The sequence below is a fragment of the Anomaloglossus baeobatrachus genome, chromosome 5 (assembly GCF_048569485.1).
Source record: "Anomaloglossus baeobatrachus isolate aAnoBae1 chromosome 5, aAnoBae1.hap1, whole genome shotgun sequence".
NCBI lineage: Eukaryota > Metazoa > Chordata > Amphibia > Anura > Aromobatidae > Anomaloglossus > Anomaloglossus baeobatrachus.
Genome location: NC_134357.1, coordinates 365604226 through 365621490, shown reverse-complemented (window position 1 = coordinate 365621490; position 17265 = coordinate 365604226).

Sequence of the window (17265 nt, the reverse complement as noted above, 5' to 3'; positions counted from 1 at the left end):
TCCCTAGTCTGAGAATATCAGGCCCCAGCTGTCTGCTTTACCTTGGCTGGTGATCCAATTTTGGGGGACCCCTACGTGTTTTTTTTTTTTAATTATTTATTTAATTTAAAATAACAGCGTGGGGTGCCCTCAGTTTTGGATTACCAGCCAAGGTGAGGTTGCCAGCTGTGGTCTGCAGGCTGCAGCCGTCTGCTTTACCCTAGCTGGCTACAAAACTAGGGGGAACCCTACGTCATTTTTTTTTTTTCATTTTTTGGCTAAATACAAAGCTAAGCACCCCTTAGTGCCACATGAAAGGCACCAAAGGGTGCTCCACTTTTTCTCCACTTTTTCTCCACTTTTTCTCCACTTTTTCTCCATTTTTTCCTCCATTTTTTCTCCACTTTTTCTCCACTTTTTCTCCACTTTTTCTCCATTTTTTTCTCCACTTTTTCTCCACTTTTTCTCCACTTTTTCTCCACTTTTTCTCTATTTTTTCTCCACTTTTTCTCCACTTTTTCTCTCCACTTTTTCTCCACTTTTTATCCATTTTTTTTCTCCACTTTTTCTCCACTTTCTCTCCACTTTTTCTCCACTTTTTCTCCACTTTTTTCTCCATTTTTTTCTCCACTTTTTTCTCCACTTTTTCTCCATTTTTTCTCCACTTTTTCTCCATTTTTTTCTCCACTTTTTCTCCATTTTTTTCTCCACTTTTTCTCCACTTTTTCTCCACTTTTTCTCCACTTTTTCTCCATTTTTTTCTCCATTTTTTCTCCACTTTTTCTCCACTTTTTCTCCATTTTTTCTCCACTTTTTCCTCCATTTTTTCTCCACTTTTTCTCCACTTTTTCTCCACTTTTTCTCTCCACTTTTTCTCCACTTTTTATCCATTTTTTTCTCCACTTTTTCTCCATTTTTTCTCCACTTTTTCTCCACTTTTTTCTCCACTTTTTCTCCACTTTTTCTCCACTTTTTATCCATTTTTTTCTCCACTTTTTCTACACTTTTTCTCCACTTTTTCTACACTTTTTCTACACTTTTTCTTTGTTCTTTTTCTATGGTCGGTCTACCCATTAGCTCTGCCATGCATACTGTAGCTCTACACCTACTGCACATGTTACTTTATGATTGACATCTCTTTCGTACCAGAGCTGTCTAAGCCTACTCTGACGCCATATTTGTCATTACTATATTGTCCTTGTACTGTATTATGACATTTGTATCATGTGTTTCATTTCTTGCTGTGTTGCAATTTTTTTGCTGCATCCCAATTGTACCTCTACATTGTTCGAGTTTATGTTATTGTTCTCTCACTCTTATGTGATACTGATTATTGTCATTTTTCATGATTACATGCAGATAAGTCCAATCTGACGAAGGCTCAGGCCGAAACGTCATTTGTAACTTGTTTTGGACAAAAACATATATGCTTATGAAAATTTTTTTTTTCTTAATACGGACCAATAAAGAGTGATTTTGCATTTCTATCCGTTGTGACTTACAGACTTAGTCTGGGAGATTTAGAGTGCCGAGGTTACTCACTAATTTTATCTATTATTACCTCTGAGCACCTATATACCAGTGAGCAGAGCTTCCTCTACAGTAGTTCTCCTGATTAGGCATGCCCTTACCTCATGAGCAGGGCATTGCAGCTTTGGTAGCAACCATTACGACATGGACTCTGCTGCTGTGGACCCGAGAAGAGTGAGTACAGATTCATTGCACCCACACTCCTCACATGAAGGGTCCGCACTCCTAGAAAATGGGGGATACGTTCCCTGAGTGTCTCCCCCCCATATTCTAGACGGTCCAGAGTCGTCGTGGGACCCCTTTATTTTTTTTCTTACAATAAATTGGTGAAAGAGGAAATGTTTTGGGGACTGTTTTTTCAAATAAATTTCTTTTGTCGATTTTTTGTTTTTGTTAGTACTGACAGTTTATGATGTTGGGTATCTAATAGACGCCATGACATCACAAACTGCTGGGCTTGATCTCAGGTGACTTTACAGCTAGTATCAACCCGATTTATTACCCCGTTTGCCACTGCACCAGGGCACGGGATGAGCTGGGGTGAAGCGCCAGGATTGGCGCATCTAGTGGATGCGCCACGTCTGGGGTGCCTGCGGCCTGCTATTTTTAGGCTGTGAAGGCCCAATAACTATGGACCTTCCCACCCTGAGAATACCAGACCACAGCTGTCCGCTTTACCTTGGCTGGTGATCCAATTTGGGGGGGACCCTACTTTTATTGTGTAATTATTAATATTTATAAAATAATTATAAAAAAGAGCCTGAGGGGACCTCCACATTGGATCCCCAACCACGGTAAAGCTGCCAGCTGTGGTTTTCAGGCTACAGCCGTCTGCTTTACCCTAGCTGGCTATCAAAAATGGGGGGACCCAACGTCATTTTTTTTTTTTTTAACTATTTTTTAAATAGAAAAAATTAATGGGCTTCCCTGTATTTTGATTGCCAACCAAGGTAACGGCAGGCAGATGGGGGTGGCAACCCATAGCTGTCTGCTTTATCTGCGCTGAGAATCAAAAATACCGCGGAGCGCTACGTCATTTTTTTAAAGATTTATTTTTACAGCACTGTGATGTCCAGCAATCAAAATACAGGGAAGCCCATTTTATTTTTAGTTATTTAAATAAATAATTAAAAAAAATATATATGGGCTCCCGCTGCATTGTTTGTATTGCTAGCTAAGGGTAATCCAAGCAGCTACTGGCTGCTAACCCCCACTGCTTGGTGTTACCTTCACTGGCAATGGAAAATCCAGGGAAGCATTTTTTATTTTTTTTGCCAAAAAACTACAAAAAAAGGACGTGAGCTTCGCCATATTTTTGTATGCTAGCCAGGTATAGCAGGCAGGTGCTGGAAGAGTTGGATACAGCGCCAGAATATGGCGCTTCTATGAAAATGCCATTTTCTGAGGCGGCTGCAGACTGCAATTTGCAGCAGTGGGGCCCAGAAAGCTCAGGCCAACCTGTGCTGCGGATTCCAATCCCCAGCTGCCTAGTTGTACCTGGCTGGACACAAAAATGGGGCGAAGCCTACGTCATTTGTTTTCTAATTATTTCATGAAATTCATGAAATAATAAAAAAAGGGCTTCCCTTTATTTTTGGTTCCCAGCCGGGTACAAATAGGCAACTGGGGGTTGGGGGCAGCCGTACCTGCCTGCTGTACCTGGCTAGCATACAAAAATATGGCGAAGCCCACATAATTTTTTCAGGGGGCAAAAAACTTCTGCATACAGTCCTGGATGGAGTATGCTGAGCCTTGTAGTTCTGCAGCTGCTGTCTATCTGTATGTAGAAGAGCAGACAGCAGCTGCAGAACTACAAGGCTCAGCATACTCCATCCAGGACTGTATGCAGAATTTTTTTGCCCACCAAAAAAATGACGTGGGCTTCGCCATATTTTTGTATGCTAGCCAGGTACAGCAGGCAGCCACGGGCTGCCTCCAACCCCCAGTTGCCTATTTGTACCCGGCTGGGAACCAAAAATATAGGGAAGCCCGTTTTTTTTAATTATTTCACTTATTTCATGAAATAATTAAAAAACAAATGACGTGGGCTTCGCCCCATTTTTGTGTCCAGCCGGGTACAACTAGGCAGCTGGGGATTGGAATCCCCAGCACAGGTTAGCCCGAGGTTTCTGGGCGCCTCTGCTGCGGATTTCAGTCCGCAGCCATCCCAGAAAATGGCGCTCTCATAGAAGCGCCTTCATCTGGCGCTGTATCCAACTCTTCCAACAGCCCTGGAGCCGGGTGGCTTGTTGGGTAATCATGAGTTAATACTGGCTTTGTTTTACTAGCCAGTATTAAGCCAGAGATTCTTAATGTCAGGCACGTTTGACCCGGCCATTAAGAATCTCCAATAAAGGGTTAAAAAAAACACCACACAGAGAAAAAATACTTTAATAGAAATAAATACACAGACACATTAGAGACTCCATCTTTATTACCCCCTGTCAGCCCTCCACGATCCTGCTCTTCTATCTTCTTTCTTTCTAGTGTAGTAGTAGTCACGATTGTAGTGAGGATGAGATTCCCCAGCTCATCACTTGGGGCTGGGGAACCTCATCCTCACTACAATCCTCACTACAATCGGGAAGCAGCGTGCAGCCTTCACTCCGTGAGTGATCAGTGCTGCTAGCGGTAACAGCGGTAACGCTGACAGACGCGTTACCATAGCAATGGTGCTCTTGGAGCCGCGGTTAGCGGTGACGTCACCGCTAACTGCGTTGCTATGGCAACGGTGATCTCCGTTAATGACCGGCTGTGTCAGCCGGTCCCTAACGGAACGGGGAGTCGACCGTGTGCTAGAGCATGTCGCCGGTACACGGCGATACACATATGTGCACCGTGTACCGGAGAGATGCACTCGCAGGTCCTACATGACGCGTCATAGTCATGTGACCAGTCTGTAGCCAATGAGATAATAGCCACGTGACTGGTCACATGGCTATTTTGACGTCACGATAGGTCCTGCATCTCTGCTGGCAGTGCAGGTCACCGGGAGGATTAAGCGATCATCGGATGGAATAGCGGGGGGAGACAGAGTGCAGAAGGGATCGCGGGGACCGGTAAGTGTTATGGCAATGTTTATTAACTGTTTGTGTACATTTATAATGCATTTTTATGTGTTTGTGATTGCCTCCCATTATAGCCTATTGGTTCGAGTTCAGTTCGTCGAACGTTCGACGAACCGAACTCGAACAGGACCCCCGTTCGGCGAACCGACCTCGAGCCGAACCGCGACCGGTTCGCTCATCTCTAGTCTGTAGACAGCTCTGTGAGAGTGAATGTACAGACTCATAGACATGGTTATCAAAAATGGAGGAGACCCCACATCATTTTTTTTTAAAATGATTTAAATTAATAATTTTAAAAATGGAATGGACTCTTTCCTTTTTTGATAAACAGACCAGGTAAAGCAGACATCAGGGGCTGGTGTTATCAGGATGGGGAGGCCCATCCATTTGGCCCCAGCCTAAAAATAACAGCCCGCAGCCACACTAGACGTGTCCTATGCATTAATTGCGCCAATTCTAGCACTTTTCCCAGCTCTTCCTGATTACCCTGGTGTGGTGGCAATAGGAGTAATACTTTTGGGGTTAATGTCAGCTGGGAAATGACGGCTGACATCAAGCCCAGGGTTTGGTAATGGAGAGGCGTCTATCAGACACCCCTATTACTAACCCATTAAGTATAGAGTTAAAACACAAAGAAGAATTTTATTTGAATAAAGACTCCCCCCTCCCACTCCCTCATTCACCAGTTAGTTTTAAAAAGTCCTCAAAGTTCCAACGTAATCCAATTGGTGAATAAAGACTCCCCCACACTCCCTCATTCACCTGTTTATTAATTCAAAAGAAATTCTTGAAGTTCCAATGTAATCCAAAGTGTAATGTTGCATGATTCCTATGGAGTTTCATTTCGAGAACGAGGCTCCATAGGTCACTCCCAGTCAGCAATAGGTATGGAATTTCTCACGCTTGTACCTACCCCTGACCGGGAGTGACCTATGCAAAAATCTTTCAACAACTAGTCTGTATCAGGTCTTTAGCTCAAGAAAACACTATCAAATAAATTAAATGCCAAGAAGACAGGAGGCTGTGCACACAGCGGCTTTTTCAGGTGGATTATGCCTGGTATTTCCCTGAAAAAGCTCTACAAAAGCATCTTATAAAATAATCAAAATGTGCAGCAATGTCAAAAAGACATTGGGTTCAGAAATTCTGAAGTAGTTAAAAAATATAGGTGACTTGTTCGCTCTCTATAATTGACCTTAGGGCAGAGTCACACTTGCGTATGAATTGCACAAGTGCAATGCGAGAAAATCTCACATTGCTCTCAGTCCCATTTAAGACAATGCTGCAGCTCAGATCTGTGATATTTTCCTCAGCCCTAAATGGACTGAGGAAAAAATCGGAGAGCCATGTCACTCGCATCCATACAAGTCTATAGGTGCGAGAGAAATATCGGACTGCACTCGGATGTTATCCAAGTGCAGTGCAATATACGCACAGGCTGACAATGGAGGAGATGGGGAGATTGGTCCCTCCCTCTCCTGCGCAGCTGTGATCCGATCTCAGGAACGCATCACAGTCGCATGATACTTGGACCACGCTCGCAGCAGAGCCTGAGCTGAAGGTTATTAGCATATCGCATCCGATGCTCTCACATCAGAAGCGATACACATGTGACTCTGCCCTTACAGAGTAAAAGATGCCAGGTGGCATGAATGACATCTGCCCAGTTGGAAAAGAAAAACTCCAAACCCTTTTCAAAAAAATCAAAACTCCTCAAAAAACATTGAGTTTCTGCACTGAAAACTCAGTAAAAAGACTCCATGTGTACAAACCCTTACGGCTGTATTTTTTCATATGTCCAGAAAACAAAATGTTACTGAAGATTGAAGAACTTCCCAATAGAAGTATGCCCAAATAACAATCGTGCTACTTAAATGTAGTGTGTTATTGATGTTAATCATCTTTGAAGATTTTCTTCACATAAAGCGCAGCATTATTTCTCACCTCATTTACCTCATCACGACTAAAGTGAATTGGAGCATAATAGATAACTTCTAACACTAGCACGCAATGTGCATTCAGCATGTATTTTACTGGAAGGGAGAAGAGAATCACTTTTAAGAAAAGTGAGCAATTATACTTTAAAACTATGTATATACATATAGGGACAATTGGATTTTGAGCTGCACCATTCTGATGTGACAGGGCATGAGCCCTGATGGTCTGTAGTAAGCAATATGGCACCTATCGTATAGTGACCAGGGCCCATGGAGCAGCGAAATGTGTTTCCTACACAGTTGAAACCAGAAGTTTACATACACTATCTAAAATGACACGTCTGCATGTTTTTCTCACTATCTGACATGAAATCAGAATAAACCTTTCCTGTTTTGTGTCAATTAGAATTGCCAAATTTATTTATATTTACAAAATGCAGATTAATGAAAGAGATAATGTTTTAAGGCATTTTTTTTACTTTCTGCAAAGTCAAAAGTTTACGTACACTAAGAGTACTAGGCCTTTAAACAATATGGGACAGCTCATATGATGATGTCATGTCTTTGGAAGCTTCTGATAGGTTTATTGCCAACATCTGAGTTAATTAGAGACACACCTGTGGATATATTTTATTGCACATCTGAAACACACTGCTTTGTTGTGTAGCATCATGAGAAAGTGAAAGGATATCAGCCAAGATCTCAGGAAGAAAATTGTGGACTTGCACAAGTCTGGTTCTTCATTGGGTCATTAATGCAGTGGAGACTGAAATCTGAATGCACGTGCTTGGACACCCTGTTAAGCATTGAAAGGCAGCTCCGCCCCCATCAGTGATGTTCTATTCTCATTTCATTGCCCAGATTACAAGTAATAGACCAGAAGAAGTGCCTGCTTTACAACAAAGGGTTACGTGACCCACACCGAGAAATGCTCATAGAAGCAGCACAGGTAATAAAAGTATATTAGAAAAGCAATTGTTAGAGGGAATCTGTTACCAGGTTTTGTAACCTTATCTGAAAGCAGTATGATGTAGGCAAAGAGATTCTGAATCTAATGATGTATCACTTAAGCGGGCTTTACATGCTACGATATATCAAACGATATGTCATCAGGGTCACGTCGTAAATGACGCACATCCGGCGCCGATTGACATAACGTAGCGTGTGACAGCTACGAGCGTCTGTTAACGAGCAAAATTACTCACCTTATCGTTGCTCGTTGATACGTCAGTCATTTTCTAAAAATCGCACGTCCTTCTCTGTGCCGGTTGTTCATCGTTCCCGGGGCAGCACACATCACTCCATGTGACACCCCGGGAACGCTAAACTGCAGCTTACCTGCATCCTGGCAATGCGGAAGGAAGGAGGTGGGCGGGATGTTTACGTCCCGCTCATCTCCGCCCCTCCGCTACTATTGGCCGGCCGCTGTGTGACGTCACGGTGATGCCGAACGTCCCTCCCCCTTCAGGAAGAGGATGTTCGCCGCCGTTTGGAGAGAGGTCGTTTGGAGGATAAGTACATGTGACGGGGGTTACCGACTTTGTGCGACACGGGCAACAAATTGCCCATATCGCACAAACGATGGGGGCGGGTGCGATCGCAAATGCGATCGCACAAGAAATTGAAGCATGTAAAGCAGCCTTTAGATTACTGTCTGTAGCCATTCCGACACAGTGAAAAATATTATTTTTAACATGTACCAGAGCTCTGGGAACTGCTCCTGCCCACACCAGGCTTTCAGAGCACATTTCCATTGATAGAAGCTACTAATTACAGTGGGACTACAGCTCAGCTCAGATCCACTAATGATAAAGATAAGAGGCTTAAACTAACATTGCAGGTAGACAAAAACAGACTTTGAGATAAGAGACAGCAGGCTGTAAACTGCATGTTAACTCTTACAGCATGCAGGCTTCAGATTACATAGCAAAAGTGTCCTGACAGAGTCCCTTTAAGTAAAGTTAGGGCATGTGAAAGAAGGTCAAATAATAGTGGAAAACACCTTTAATATTTCATTATGTGGGGAAAAGTGTGGTTTCTACTAACAATGTCATGATTTCCATTTCAGCATGGAGTCCTAGTCTCACATGTAGCATCTGCTCCTATTGCCATCATATCCTGAGAATTTGATCTTCGACCACCAGTTTATACAGGGTTGTACTGGCTGTGATATTGTAGGAGGTGGTAGGATTGTCCCACTCCTACTGAGTGTGTACTGTCTTTTATATATATAAACACAGTACAATATGTATATATGTCCGATGGTGACCAGTGACAGGGTGCCGCAGTAGATGCAAGTAAGTGTCACACCCCTCAGCCAGGGCAGAACATATGCACAACACCAGATCAAGGAAGGCGAGTGGAGCCCTGCCGGCCATCACCTGGCTACCCCATTCAATATCATGCTGTGAGGCTACCATATCCTTGCATTTCAGTAGATTAGATAATGTCACATATATAACATCTGCTCAAGTACATTAGTTAGCATTGACTGCTGGACAGGCGTAAGGGCCCACATACATATTCCAAAGTCATCCGACAGTCTTATTTGTATGGCAGCCTCTTAACTCTCCACCAACAGATGATGTCAGGAGATATAAGTACTTAATACATCAGACTAGTACTAGACAATCATTTTGTTCACCCTGTAGATCAGCTACTGCCAGAGGAATCTGGCAGCCAGTGGTGTAAGTTGAAGTTTTTAGAGGCCAAATTAAAATCTCCAATAAGACCCCCAACTATTATGGGTCTTTAATAGTTTTGGTCTTTTGTAAATGAAACTAAAGGATCTTTTAGGCCACCATTAGCCACTGCAATCCATGCATCTTCTATACAGTAGTTATCAATCTGCTGGCAGTATCTTTATCATAGAGAACACAAGATTGCTCAACCGAACCAAGCATCTTGTGTATTGGGAGTTGGTGAAGAAGCTGATTGTTTGGCTGACAGCTATCGAATGTGGATGCTAGTCCTTTGAAAAATAATGTTGAACAGATGTAAGTGAAAGGAATTTTTGTGGGATTTTCTCAATCAAGGTAAAGGGGTCTCCAGGAATCACTACTCATGGATTCTTTGGATCGGCTATCAGCACCAGTGCTAAAGGGCACTTCACACATAGCGACATCACTAGCTATGTCGCTGGTGAAAGCACCCGCCCCCATTGCTTGTGCGTCACTGGCAAATCGCTGCCCGTGGCACACAACATCGATAATAACGGTCACACGTACTTACGTGCCTAGCGACGTCGCTGTGGCCAGCAAACCGCCTCCTTTCTAAGGGGGTGGTTTGTGCGGCGTCACAGCGATGTCACTAAGCGGCCACCCAATAGAAGCGGAGGGGCGGAGATGACCAGGCGGAACATCCCGCCCACCGCCTTCCTCATTGCCGGCGGCTGCAGGTACGGTGATGTTCCTCGTTCCTGCTGTGTTACACATAGCGATGTGTGCTGCCGCAGGGACGACAAACAACCTGCGTCCTGCAACAGCAACGATAATTGGGAATAGAACGACACGTCAACGATCAACGATAAGGTAAGTATTTTTGATCATTAACGGTCGTTCGTGCATTTCACACGCAATGACATCGCTAATGAGGCCGCATGTGCGTCACAAATTCCGTGACCCCAACGACATCTCGTTAGCGATGTCATTGCATGTAAAGCGGCCTTAAGAGTCAGACACGCAGCAATCTTATATTGGTGGCCTGTCCTTAAGGCCGCTTTACACGCAACGACATCGCTAACGATATGTCATTGGGGGTCACAGAATTTGTGACGCACATCCGACCTCGTTAGCGACGTCGTTGCGCATGAACGACCGCTAAAGATCAAAAATACTCACCATATCGTTGATCGTTGTCCGGTCACTCTATTCCCGATTATCGTTGCTGTTGCAGGACGCAGGTTGTTCGTCGTTCCTGCGGCAGCACACATCGCTATGTGTGACACCACAGAAACGAGGAACATCACCATCACTGTGGCCACCCGCAATGAGGAAGGAAGGAGGTGGGCCTGCTCATCTCCGCCCCTCCGCTTCTATTGGGTTGCGCACGAACGACCGCTAAAGATCAAAAATACTCACCATATCGTTGATCGTTGTCCGGTCACTTTATTCCCGATTATCGTTGCTGTTGCAGGACGCAGGTTGTTCGTCGTTCCTGCGGCAGCACACATCGCTATGTGTGACACCACAGAAACGAGGAACATCACCATCACTGTGGCCGCCCGCAATGAGGAAGGAAGGAGGTGGGCCTGCTCATCTCCGCCCCTCCGCTTCTATTGGGTGGCCGCTTAGTGATGCCGCTGTGACGCCGAACGAACCACCCTCTTATAAAGGAGGTGGTTCGCTGGCAACAGCGACGTCGCTAAGCAGGTAAGTACGTGTGATGGGTGTAAGCAATGTTGTGCGCCACGGGCAGCAATTTGCCCATGATGCACAACCGACGGGGGCGGGTACGCTCGCTAGCGATATCGATAGCGATATCGCTGCATGTAAAGTGCCCTTAAGGCAATAGTTACCCCTTCAATGGGGCAGTTAAAGCTATAGTCCTTGTACTGTCACGTTAGTTGATAGGGTAAGAGATGGGTCCTTCTAGAACAGTTGGTGAAAACCTAGTGTGTGATAGATATGGATGGACAGTGTGGAGGTTTAAAGCATGACACTTAAGTGCTGATCGAGACACTAAACGCTAGAGAATGTTGAGGCTAGAAACTGGCCTTCATACGTAGTGGCCCCAGACAGAAGGGTCTAGAGAACAGAACTTTAGCGATTAGGCACCAAGACTAAAAGGTAGTGGGTCAAAAGGGACTGAGAAGTGAACAAAGTTGACTTTCACGGGTGGAGTCTCCCCAAGCATCCAAGTGCGCAAAGCCCTACTTTGGCATTATTGTTTACCCCTTACCCCCCTGCTTTAAGAGGTGAAGTGTCGTGGATACTCAAGTGTCTGAGAGCACAAGGCTCTCGTCTGGTCATGAAACTTCTAACCCCCTAGTCTATTAGTAGACGGGACATGGAGCCACAGGAAGGGAAGATCACCATCACTAATTGGACTGTAGCATTAGGCTGGGTTTTGCTGGAACTCACAGGACTAGAAAGTTTGAAACTGAAAATATATCTGATTTAGCTTTGTACAACGGAAACCTGCTGAAAGAAGTGTGAAGCTTGTGAAGGTAGAAAAGAATTATGGTTTGAACTGAACTGGTGGTCGTCTTTTGGTCCTGGCAGCTGACAAGAATGGCAACATGTGGCCTGCATGTGCGTACAGTCTACAAGACAAAAGTCCACATCCAAGCCAACATCATATCTTGTATGTAGTATGTCGGTGCGTCCGGAGTCAATCCTTTGCCCTTTACCACTGCCTAGCGCCATTCTACACAGAGACTTCTTTAACCAATACCTCAATAGTCTACCTGCACTGCTATTCTTGAGGGCAATACCTAAGCTCCTGCCTCCACTTTTTGATTCCTCTGCAGGACAAAAGGATTCCAACAGAAAATAATGTAGAGGAGTTTAATTAATGGTCATCTTGAAAAAGTCAGAAAACTCTAATTTTGAGGGTATAGTGGCACACTGGTATATTGTATTGTAATAGGGAAAAATTCTAGGTAGGCGTTCTCCTTTTTTGTGGGTTTTTTGCTTCCACTAAAAAAGCTAATAGTGTGCACTGGCCAGCAATTTGGCCATTGTGCATCTATTCAGTAGAGTTGTTGTGATCGCCTCTGTATAACACATGTCTCTTCTATATATAGCATTTGCAATTGCACTTAATAACGATCACAATAATCACAGACTGATAAAATTCCTTTCTTATATAAATTTTGTATTCAGGGAATTGTGCTGATTGTAACTGGGATACCCAGCCACGAGGCAATGTCATGGTTACCTTGACGAGTGAATTTCCAATGAAGGGATTCTCCTCCGCACACAATTCCCAGTTGTGCTGATTCCAGCAGAGCTGATGATGAGGCAGCACTTCTACCGGGATCCCAGTCTAGATAATGAATTAGTGACAGAGAGCCGAGATATGCCGATCTGTCTATATTCCATTCCAGTAAAGCACAGACAATAGAAGGATCGTGCAAGATAAATGTGTTATCATTGTCCCCCATCCTTATCGACCTTGGCCAAGGTCATGTAACTCATTTTTGCTCAAACTGTCACATTTTATTGATTTTTAAGATATATATATTGTAGGTTTTTATGGCAAATTGAAACAAATATTTCCATTACACTCTATGGTCTGACAGGCTTGTATTTAGTATAGGGCAAACTCTAAAACTGCCCGGACAGTGGAAACTAAGAGGCAGCCAAAGGGCACAATTACAGTAGGAACTCCGGGACCCATAAAAAAGGCAGATCAGGCTGGCCCTTTCCATGCTCAAACATAGGAAGGAGCTGGAGGAATTCCCAATGTGGGGTAGTTAGGGCTTAATAGGTGCTGAAACCACTATTAAGATAGGATAATTTAATAAATAAATTTACATAGATTAAAAAACATGATTAAGACTTGCATAAAGCAAAAGTATTCTAAAAAACCTGAAAGCCATACAAGAATATTATCAGATACTCGAGGCAGCATCGTATTTCAGGTAAACAGGGTCTCTTTTATAAGCTAAAATAAGTATACAAACATACCCATGGGCACGATTTCAACCTTTTTGATGGGGCCTCTTTACCGCAAGCATACAAGTGAATAAATGGTAATTCTATAAGAAGAATGCTGTGGTCTGGAGCCTGCCATTGACAGAAGTATCTTACTGCGCTGCTTGCAGGTTTTATGTAATCACAGTTTTATCTGCTGGAGATCTACCAGTTCTCTGACTATGGAGTTTTGTATAACCCCGCCCACATCACTGATTAGCAGCTTTCTGTGCACACTTGCATTTGCAGAAAGTTACCCATCAGTGGATGGGGCGGGGTTTTGAAAAGCTCTTGAATATGGAGGACAACATGGCAGCAGGTTTACTAGGCTTCCAGTGATAATCTCCCACCTGCTGATAAAACTGTGATTTTATCAAAACCACAGCAAGCAGGCCAGTGAGTGACACATCACTGGAATCAGCGTCTATGTCTCTACGTTATGTCCATCTCAGATTAGGTGTCAAAAATCTGCGGACAGATTCCCTTTAAAGAGAACCAGTTAGCAAAATTTTGTAATGTAAAGTCAAGACATGGCTGTAATGGCGCTGAAATACTGATTTCATTGTTACCTATGCTGAAGAAATCCACTTTATTGTTTTGCCAGTGTTTACTTTATTTTTTTCTTTATCTAGCGCTAACATATTCCACAGGACTTTACATATGTCAGGAACACTGTCCCCATTGTGGCTCACAATCTAAATTCCTTATCAGTATGTCTTTGAGTGTGGTAGGAAGCCGAGAACCCAGAGGAAACTCACGCAAACACGGTGAGAACATACAAACCCTTTGCAGATGGTGTCCTTGAACCCAGGACCCCAGCGCTACAAGACTGCAGTGCTAACCACTGAGCCACCGTGGATTTCCTCCAGGAACTCTGGTTTCCTCCCACATTCCAAATACATATAGGGTAGGAAATTTAGACTGTGAGCCCCAATGAGGAAAGTGATGACAATGTCTGTAAAGTGCTCTGGAATTAATGGCTCTATATAAGTGAATAAATATTATATATTATCACTCTTTAATTACCACTTGATGTTTTCTGCTAACTAGATATTGATGCGCTGGTGCAGGTTTTAAAACACAGGATCTTCTGTCTCTCTGTGATTCCCCAGCCCCCCCCCCCTTGCCTTTGGTTTTTGAGTGACAGGTCATGGCTTTTTTGGTGACCTGCCTTCTCTTTCAAAAATCCCGTGACGGCACTGTCATTGCTGTGGGTGGCGCATTTCAGATTGAACTTTTTGCTCACTTACAACTCTTTGCGACAACTCCACATGCGCCGCCCTTGGCAATTAGTCCGCCATTTAATTGTAAACCAGTCAGGAACTCAATCTGCGCAAGCGTCACCCATGGCAGGATCCCAGACAGAGAAGGCAGGTCAACTTAAAAACATTCACCTGTCATTCAAAGACCAGAGGCAGGTAAAAGGACCAGGGAATCACAGATAGGGAGGAGAAGACCCATTATACAGCCCAGCCCCTATGCACCGAAATCTCCATATTTTTCTGACTCAGGCCTCATGGCAAATTCTCTAGGAACAGGTAGATAGGTGATATGGTTGGACACCCGCCTATCTGAGATTTTAGACACAGGCTGCACAGACACCCCTCTGATCTGCAGTTTTGGGGCTGCAACTATGCATTAGTTTAACCCTTTCAAGTATGCATGGTTTAAAGGGATTGTCTAGTTTGGAAAATGTATTTTCAAATGCATACAGACGTCTAAGTTAATATGGGGCATGTGGTTTCTTCTTGTGGTTACATTAGCTGCAAAGGTCACCTGAGGACTCAGGACATCTGTGCAATAGATGACCAGGCTATTGAATTTAATAGGATCTGTGCAATCCCATATTCCCCAGTGGAGGTTCTACATGGGTACTGAACGCTTTGCTTGGGTCTCCAGATTGATCGTCGTTGGTGATTCTAGTGGTGGGACAATGTCCGAAGCATTGTTTGTCACATTGTACTATATATTAAGGTGCAGCACAGCGTACCGAATATCAGTGGTTGCTTATGCTGCAGCTTTGTAAGAACTCTGCGGTATTTTCCTATGCAAGCGATAGCATAATCAACACCTTCAATTACACAGGGGCTATGGGGTTGTTATTCCTAGTTTTCATCTCCGAGGAGAAGCAGTGTCCACCCAGTGTTGCGGATATGAAATAGATGAGCACTGCAATATTTACAGAGTAGAGTATACCGTATCCATCAGTATAACACCGCCATCTAGTGAAAGGCTGTAGACTGTTTGGCACTGTTCCAGCATGCAGCAAACATCTACAAGGACTTCACATGGGCTTTCCTGCTATGTCAATCAATATGAAATATGTGAAGCTGCTGGTACCTACGAGGAGCCACATAACGGCACAATCTGGGTAATTGGCTGCAATTTAAGCCTTGAGAACTATTCTAGGATCTTAATCAAGAAAATGATGATGGGTAAAATGGCACACTACTCATAGTCTTGTTATTGAGCGGAAATTTCATTGTGCTTCAGTAAATTTGCATCCAATTAAAGTGACGAATGTTAAAGTGTCCTTGGCATCGGAGGAGAGGCTGCCGGCTCAGTGACGACCATTCGTGATGGGGCATTGAGTCTGGCTACTCTTCACAAATCGCTTCATAATGAAAAACCAGACAAAGACAAAGGGGTCATTTTATATTTCTGAATCTCATAACAAAATGTTTAAACAGCGCCCGTCATCTACCGTGTGCCATTCATAGCCCCGCTGTCTTCTTTGGCATTGGGTCACCTCTGGCATCAGGACCTTGGTGTGAAATCAACCTGTGCATCCCCTAAAGTTATGCCCTTATCCTTTTTAGTCTTGAGAAGGTTCAATATACGAATATGTCATAAGAAATGTGTCCCAGAATATTCATTTTACTTGAGTCCTAATCTGAAAATATGGTGAGATTGTGTGTGTGGCTATGGCCTTATTGCTAGGGCACGGGAACTGTAGAAAACATGGAAGCAAACACATCTTATCCATCTGAGGTAGATTTTCATATTTGGGTTATATTCTTTAAAGTGAAGATGTCATTTCAGGTAACTTTTAAGAATAAGCTGTAGTATGTGTCGTCGTGCATTTTTCACCTCTTTTCCCTGCTATGGTGTCTTTCTCTAATCTTCTGTAATCTCTCACCATGTGGAGGAGCCTTCTTTCTCTGTGGCACATAGGAAGCAAAAGCAACCTGGAAGACGTTATTCAGTAGTACTTACCTGTGTGGCTGGGAATCCAGCACTAAAGTGACATATCTGCGTCTGCCTGTTCTTACTGTGCTGGATGCTCCATAGAGCATAAGAGCTCACGTGAGCACCAGGAGTGTGAGTGCTGGCACTGCTAGAACGGCTCCTGACACCGGAGGTGAGGATAAGCTATTTTATTTTATTGGGGTACACATGTGGAATAAGAAGGGGTTGTCCTAATAGTGGAGGAGCCTTCTTTCTCTGCAGTGTACAGGAAGCAGAAGCAGCAATATGGAAGATATTATTCACTAGTACTTTCCTGTGTGACTGTGCATCCAGCACTAAAATGAAATATTTGCATCTGCCTGCTCTCACTGTGCTGGGTGCTCCTCACTCCATTCTGTCCCGTCTCCATAGAGTATTGTGAAGCCCCGCATGTGCAGTGTCGGTGCATTACCTTCAGGGACTCCACTTGGATGGAACAGTCTGGTCTTTGTCACAGGTAGGAAATCTTCTATTTGTCGTGACGCCACTCTCAGTATTGCGGTCAGTGGGGACCGCCACTGCAGATTAAGGGATGCCTGGAGCTGATGGTGGGTGCAGTCGGTTGTAGTAGCCTCCTGAGAGTGAGGCAAGCCCCAGGGCCCTGTGTAGGTGTGTAGAACCACAAGGCGCAGAATAACTCCACACAAGCAGGATGTCTTTCAGGGGTTTTACTCACAGAAGGTGGCAGAGTGAGTAACCCGGGCGTAGCTGGGATGAACCAGGCTGGAACCAGGTATCCTTCGGGCTGACTGATGAGGGTGACTACCGACTCGCCTTCCTTAGCCCTTGGTGGTTTGGGGTAACCCCGACTTTTAGTCCCTATGGGGGTCACCCAGGGAAGTAACTGCTCCCCTCGTTTGGTTGCCGTTTGCTTGTCGCCTGGAC